This window comes from Ovis aries, chromosome 26 (genome assembly GCF_016772045.2).
Source record: "Ovis aries strain OAR_USU_Benz2616 breed Rambouillet chromosome 26, ARS-UI_Ramb_v3.0, whole genome shotgun sequence".
Classification (NCBI taxonomy): Eukaryota; Metazoa; Chordata; class Mammalia; order Artiodactyla; family Bovidae; genus Ovis; species Ovis aries.
The window spans coordinates 35,495,135-35,503,047 of NC_056079.1; positions in this window are offsets into that span (position 1 = coordinate 35,495,135).

Below are 7,913 nucleotides of genomic sequence, written 5' to 3' on the forward strand. Positions count from 1 at the left end.
AAAAGCAGAGACATTACTTTGCCAACAAAGGTCCATCTAGCCAAGGCTATGGTTTTTCCAGTGGTCATGTATGGATGTGAGAGTTAGATTGTGAAGAAAGCTGAGCACCGAAGAATTGATGCTTTTGAACTGTAGTGTTGGAGAAGATTCTTGAGAGTCCCTTGCACTGCAAGGAGATCCAACCAGTCCATTCTGAAGGAGATCAGCCCTGGGATTTTTTTGGAAGGAATGATGCTAAAGCTGAAACTCCACTACTTTGGCCACCTCATGTGAAGAGTTGACTCATTGGAAAAGACTCTGATGCTGGGAGGGATTGGGAGCAGGAGGAGAAGGGGACGACAGAAGATGAGATGGCTGGATGGCATCACTGACTCGATGGACGTGAGTCTGAGTGGACTCTGGGAGTTGGTGATGGACAGGGAGGCCTGGCGTGCTGTAATTCATGGGGTCGCAAAGAGTCAGACACGACTGAGCGACTGAACTGAACTGACCTGAACCTCTTTAAGGCCTTGCCTGTGACTGGCACAACCCCCAGATCACCACTCTGCCCCTGACACCCTGGGACTCATCAACACTCACCTGCTTCATGCAGTTTTCTCTTCCAGGCAGTGAAAGGGATTCCCACTCCATCCTCACTGCACCTAAACATACTCTGCCTAGATCTTTCTTCCCAGTTCCCAGCATCTTCCTGGTCCATCAATTCCAACTTGCTTGATTATGAATTTTTAAGCCTACTTGCCTGTTCCTTGCAGTGTATAGTACAGGTGTTCTGTGTTTCTTGACTGTTTCAACCATTGTTTAGTAAGATGTTTTGCACCTGACAAGGGAAGTTAAGCAATCAAGAATATGTAATTTATGCAGTTTTCTTTTTTAAGAAGGTAACTATACTTTTCAAGTAAATAAAGTAGCAATACTATGGTTTACTAAGTCATCTAGAGTGGTTTATAACAAGCAATGAAAAAATTTGCAATTCCAATTTTCCCAATACATAAAAAGTATTGCAGAAAGAGATCAAACCACAGCAGAAAAATGGCAAAGAATATGAACATATAGCTCACAGGAAAAGATATAAAAATGGATTTTAAGTATAGGAAAGTGCACACAACCTCATTCATAAGAGAAAAGCAACGTCAAACTATATCATCTAACAGTGTTTTTTGTTTTACTTTCAGACAGGCATAGATCAAAGATTTTGTTAATACACCCTGTTGGCAGTTTTGTGAGTAAGGGTGTGGGGAAACAGTCCAGCTCATGAGCTGATGGAAGGAGTATCATGTGTGATTTGGCAGTATTCATATAAATGAACCCACCTTTGTTCAAACAATTCTTTTGCAAGAACTTATCAAACACATGTTTTCTCACATATAGATGAAATAATATATTCACAAGATTATTCATTGTAGCACTATTAATAATAGCAAAGATTTGGGTATAAAACCTCAATGTTCATCAACAGAGAACATTGCTAAAGTAAATAGCGGTATAGCCATACAATGGAATACTATGCAGTTGTCAAAAATGAAAGGGAGTTAGTTCTTGGAGAAACTTTTTATATTGTTACGAATATATGTTAAGTGAAAAAAGCAAAGTGAAGGACAATTTGTAACACACATGGTTGTCATCTGTACCAAAAATGTTGGGGAAAGGAGACTAGATGCCGATACTTTTATATTCAAAGACTATCTCTAAGGATACATAGATATTCAACATGGGTTGCCTCTGGAGAATAAAACTGGATGTCTGGGAAAGAGAGGCATGTATCATTTTCTCCACCCTCAGAAGCAAAACAAATATGGGTGGTGATGGGTAGAGGGAAAGAGATGTTATAGATATTATCTGTAACACCTTCAGTCAAACAACAATTTTAGGTAACCACTACACTTACAAAAACACAATTTTGGACAACTCCATTCTTACAAGGATTATCACATTAAGTTCTTTTACTTTGTAGCTTCCTTTATGGACCTTTATTAGCCCAAACCCATAAGAGCTACCCTCCTGCAAATATCTTCAGCCCAGCCTGGTTCCAGCCTGCACTTTGAGCTGTATCAACCTTCCTAAAACACCTAAGTCATGTGAGGGAGACTGGCTGCACTGATGAGCCTGGAAAGTGGACAAAACATTCAACAAGGAATTGTATGTGTGCTCTGTGAGAGTCTCTGGGCTAGGCGACCTGTAGCAGAGAGGATCTGGCCTTTAAGGAGCCTGAAGAGTGGCAGAGAGTATAAAACACGCACACCAAACGGTGGCCACCCAGGGCCCAACATGGCGCATGATGCAGAATCTGCACAGACAACATCCTGCGGACACTCACAGCAGGGAGAGGCTCTGGCTAGTTGGAGGAGGCAGTAAGATATAAATCTGGTCCTGAGGGAAAAGTAGCATTTAGACCCATGGAGAAGGGAGAGGAGAGTCTGAGCCCCATGAGAAGATGCTCAATGTCACTGATTATTAGAGGAAAGCAAAACTATGATGAGGTACCTCTTCACACTGGTCAGAATGGCCATTCATCAAAAAGCTTACAAATAGCAAATGCTGGAGAGGGTGTGGAGAAAAGGGAACCCTCCTACACTGTTCACAGGAATAAAAATTGGTGCAACCACTATGGAAAATCATATGGAGGTTCCTTTAAAAACTAAAATAGAACTACCATATGATCCAGCAAGCCTGTGCTGTGCTTAATCACTCAGTCGTGTCTGACTCTTTGCGACCCAGTGGACTGTAGCCCACCAGGCTCCTCTGTCCATGGGATTCTCCAGGCAAGAACACTGGAGTGGGTAGCCTTTCCCTTCTCCAGGGGATCTTCCTAACCCAGGGATTGAACCCAGGTCTCCCTCACTGCAGGTGGATTCTTTACCAGCTGAGCCACAAGGGAAGCCCCAAAGGGGAAAGTGGGGAGAGTAAATTAGAGGTAGGTCCATCTAGTCAAGGCTATGGTTTTTCCAGTGGTCATGTATGGATGTGAGAGTTGGACTGTGAAGAAAGCTGAGCACCGAAGAATTGATGCTTTTGAACTGTGGTATTGGAGAAGACTCTTGAGAGTCCCTTGGACTGCAAGCAGGTCCAACCAGTCCATTCTGAAGGAGATCAGTCCTGGGATTTCTATGGAAGGAATGATGCTAAAGCTGAAGCTCCAATACTTTGGCCACCTCATGCGAAGAGTTGACTCATTGGAAAAGACTCTGATGCTGGGAGGGATCGAGGACAGGAGGAAAAGGGGACGACAGAGGATGAGATGGCTGGATGGCATCACAGACTCGATGGACGTGAGCCTGAGTGAACTCTGGGAGTTGGTGATGGACAGGGAGGCCTGGCGTGCTGTAATTCATGGGGTCGCAAAGAGTCGGACACGATTGAGCAACTGAACTGAGCTGAACTGAACTGATGAACATATATGAGCTTCCCTAGTAGCTCAGCTGGTAAAGAATCTGTCTGTCAGTGCAGCAGACATGAATTCAATCCCCAATCCAAGAGAATCCCACATGCTGCAGAGCTACTAAGCCTGCGCGCCACGACTATTGAGCCTGTGATCTTGAGCCCGTGACCTGCAACTAGAGAAAAGCCAGTGCAGCAACAAAGGCCCAGCACAGTCAAAATAAGTGAATAATAGAAGAATAAAATAGATAAGCAGCAAGGATTTACTGTATAATACAGGACTGCTGCTGCTGCTGCTAAGTCGCTTCAGTCGTGTCCGATTCTGTGCAACCCCATAGACGGAAGCCCACCAGGCTCCCCCATCCCCAGGATTCTCCAGGCAAGAACACTGGAGTGGGTTGCCATTTCCTTCTCCAATGCATGAAAGTGAAAAGTGAAAAGCGAAAGTGAAGTCGTTCAGTCGTGCCAGACTCTTAGCGACCCCATGGACTGCAGCCTACCAGGCTCCTCCATCCATAGCATTTTCCAGGCAAGAGTACTGGAGTGGGGTGCCATCGCCATCTCCGATAATACAGGAAGCTATGTTATAATATCTTGTAATAACCTATAGTGGAAAACTGTCTGAAAACCTATAATATATAACTGAATCACTTTGCCATACACCTGAAACCAACATAATACTATAAATCAACTATATTTCAATAATAATTTTTTTAAAAAGAGAGAGAGAGAAGAGCTTCAGCAGAGGGGACCATCTGAAGCATCTGGATGGGACCCTGAGCCCAGGAAGAGCTTGGTGGGGGTGAGTTGGGGTAATAACCATAAGACTACCATTTCAGTGGAGTTCTTTCCTGCAAATTGTCACGTGATGACCCCCTGACTTGGACACTTCCATATAAAGCAACTAGAGTTCACAGAGATTGTTTGAGGTAAGTCACCCAAGGTTACTCAGTGGCAAAAGCTGGTTTTAAGTTGGGAAACTACGCAGTACTTTGCATGAGAAGGCACTAAAAATGCCATAAACAGGTGCTGGTTGGCACCCCGTTGCTTGAAGCTAATTTCTAAGGTTCTTTTCCAGAGTTTTAACATTCCCCTTGAGTAAATAATTTTCCAATATTAATTTACATGATGACTCATTTCTTAAGGTTAAATTTCTTCCAGTAATTGCCAAGTTAAACTTCAGCCTGTACCCTCTTAGAATCATCCAGATTCTGAATTACTAGGAAGTGAACTATTGTCTATTCCTTCAAGTCAGGTGGCCCAGACCAGTCGTTCCAGCCCCATCATTTTCACAGCAGGTTGCTCACTGGTTTTGTGATGACTTCAGACTAGTTCGGTCATGCTCGGGGAGACCCTTTATCTTTGTCTCCCTTTTTTTGTTGTTGTTACCGCTATTTTGTTTTGCTTTTAATGAGGATTAAAAGATGAAAAATGATTCTGATACACCTTTAGGAGAGAAGGAACTGATTTTGTTTTACACATATTCTGAAATTTCTCCTCACCTGTTACAACTGTTGATGTAACTGATCTGGGTCAATTGCAAGTAATCCCTTCCCTTGAGATGCCTGATGTTGGGTGCGTGGCTAGGTTGCTTCAGTCACATCTGACTCTTTGCAACCCCATGGACTGTAGCTCTCCAGGCTCCTCTGTCCATGGGATTCTCCAGGCAAGAATACTGGAGTGAGTTGCCATTTCCTCCTCCAGGGGATCTTCCGGACCCAAGGATTGAACCTGTATCTCCTGCAACGCAGGTTGATTCTTAACTGCCGAGCCACTGGGAAAGTCCTGACGTTGGTTTGCTTCTATTATTCTTAGGTTGATTTCTATTCCCCTATTAGTGAGTGGACTTTCTGTTTTGTTTTATTTTGTTTCTCTTGACCTTGCTTTATCTGGGGTCAGGGAGGGTTGCTGGGTAAATACTCTAGAGAAAGAGCTCAACACTGGAGAGAGAAGCCCTGACTCACAGGGTCACTGCCCTCAGGGTTTTCTGAAGACATTTGCTAAGTGAGAGGAAACTTCTTCACCCAAGTGAATCTAGAACTTCCCAGGTTTCCTCACTTTGTTACCCAGGGAGGCACTTGGGGACAGGGTTGTGGACCAGTTCATCCCCACCCTCATCACGAGACCTGGATGAAAAATACAGTTTTATTATTCCCGGTGATATTCTACAGGCTGTGTGTGGACAGCCTTACTGAACACTGAACCACAGCTCCCAGGTAGCTGCAAGCCTCCAGTCACGACATGTTCATCAACCAATTATTGCATAATCTCATTTTAGGTCTGCTGCAGTTTGAAGACAGCTTTTAAGATATTTGTTGTTGATGCATTAATTCATGGCCAACAACTGGATAACTTGCTCCTGAAGGAAGTGTATCTAAACGGCATCCCTTCCGGGGGGCATGTCACAGTCTTCCTGTACTTGGGGACCCTGGACAGCACTTAGCCCTCTGCTTGGGTGCCCAATCTAAACTGCGAAATCACCAACAAAAAAGTACCCAAAAGGTAAAAAGACATGGCACTAAACACATTACAAAAAGGACATCTGTTTACAGGAGGAAAGAAGAAGGCAGAGAGGGTCTCCTCATTTGACCTCCTCTGGGAATATACACATCAAAGATCCCGACTGTTCACTGGCAGGTCCACAAATGACCCCAAAGCACCGTGAGTACTGGTTTGGGGTGACAAATAAATTTTAGCGAGTAGGTGAGTTCACAAACTCCGAATTTGCAAATAATGAGCACTGATGGAATATTAAAATCGCCTGTGTGTGTGTGTGTGTGTGTGTGTGTGTGTGTGTGTGTGTGTGTACAGGAGTGAAGGGGGCAGTCTGAGGCTGGGCAGTGTTAGGCTAGTGTGCTAGATCATGGCCACAGCCACCTCTCCAGTGCCTTCCTATGGATTAGAGGTGCCCTGTGGCAGCCTCAGACTCATGACTCACAGCTGAGGAGCAGGCACAGGAGGGGAGGAAAGGAACCCCTTTCCTGAGGGCATGGAGCTTGGCCCAGCATTGCCTGGACTGTGCTGAGAGAACACAGACAGGAGGCCGGGCCCTTCCCACCACCCTGGGCCCTGCACACTGCAGGCCAGATGCGGTGGCGTAGACAGGCCAACTCTGTCTTGAAACAGAAATGAACCCTTCAAACCGGCCTGTCAAGGAACCTCAGAAGGGTCCTCTTTGTCTGTATTTCCCTCCTCTGACCTGTCTTTTGCTCCAGGTCTTAATTTCCCTAAAAGCCCCCATTTCCAAGGGCTGTTGTAATAAATGGCCACACACTGGGAGCAGGCGGGCAGGGGGAAGTTAACAGCAATGGAAATTTGTCCTCTTACTGTTCTGGAGCCCAGAAGTCTGAAATCAGGGGTCAACAGAACCATGCTGTCTATGCAGGTTCTGGGGAAGAAGGTATCTTTATCTCTTCCAGCTTGCAGTGGCTCCTAGTCCCCCTGGGGGTCCCTGGCTTATAGCTGACAAGATGGCTCATAGCTGACAAGATGGCTCAAAGCTTCAGTCCCTGCCTCGTCTTTTATGAACTTCTTCCCCTTGCGTGTCTCTCTTCTAAGAACACCAGGCACTGGATTCAGGGTCCGCTCTCATCCAGTGTGTGCTCTCATCTTAACTAATTACATCTACATAAACTCTATCTCCAGATAAAGTCATAGTCTGAGTTTGCAGATGGACCTGAATTGAAAGATGTGAAAGTGTTAAAATATTAGTCGCTTCAGTCGTGTCCGACTCTTTGTGACCCCACGGACTGTAGCCACCAGGCTCCTCTGTCCATGAGGAGTCTCCAAGCAAGAATACTGGAGTGGGTTGCCATGCCCTCCTCCAGGGGATCTTCCCGACCCAGGGATCAAACCTGTATCTCCTGCATTGAAAGTGGATTCTTGACTTTCTGAGTGGAAATTATATTCAATCCACTACCACGTATAAATGAAGTCAGGGGCACATCCTGATAATAAGGACCTTGGCAGTCATCTGACCTCCTTTGCCCAGAGCTCGAGATTATTCTCAGGGTTTCCATGATCACTTCCTGCCAGTTTTAGGGGCTCTTTGGTCCTGTGTCCTCTACAGGCTGAAGGAGTTAGAATCCATGGTAGCCCAGGATGGGCAGCCGTAAAGAAAAACACTAAAAATATTTCACCTTGAAAGTTTATGCAAATATGTACAACCTCTTCAACAACATCTTAAAGTTTGCTGGGGCCCAAGGACAAATTCCAGGACTTTAGAATTGCAACCAGAATAAAACAGGTTAGACATTAATGACCCCTTTGGCCACAGTGTTTTCCACAGACTCATAGATAGAAACGTGGCAAAGCACAGCTTCATCACACAAGCTCTGACGCATTCCCTAGGTCAGCTTGCCCTTTCATCTGCTCTGAGCATCGGGATCTTTGACCATGACCTTGAAATGAGTCCAGCTGGTTTAGGTGTATTTCCACCTACAATCTATCCACCAATATCCTTTTATTAATAAGCTTATGTCCTTTTGACAACAATGATATAATTTTTTGAGAATGAGTCCATCCACTGCTCTGTAAAT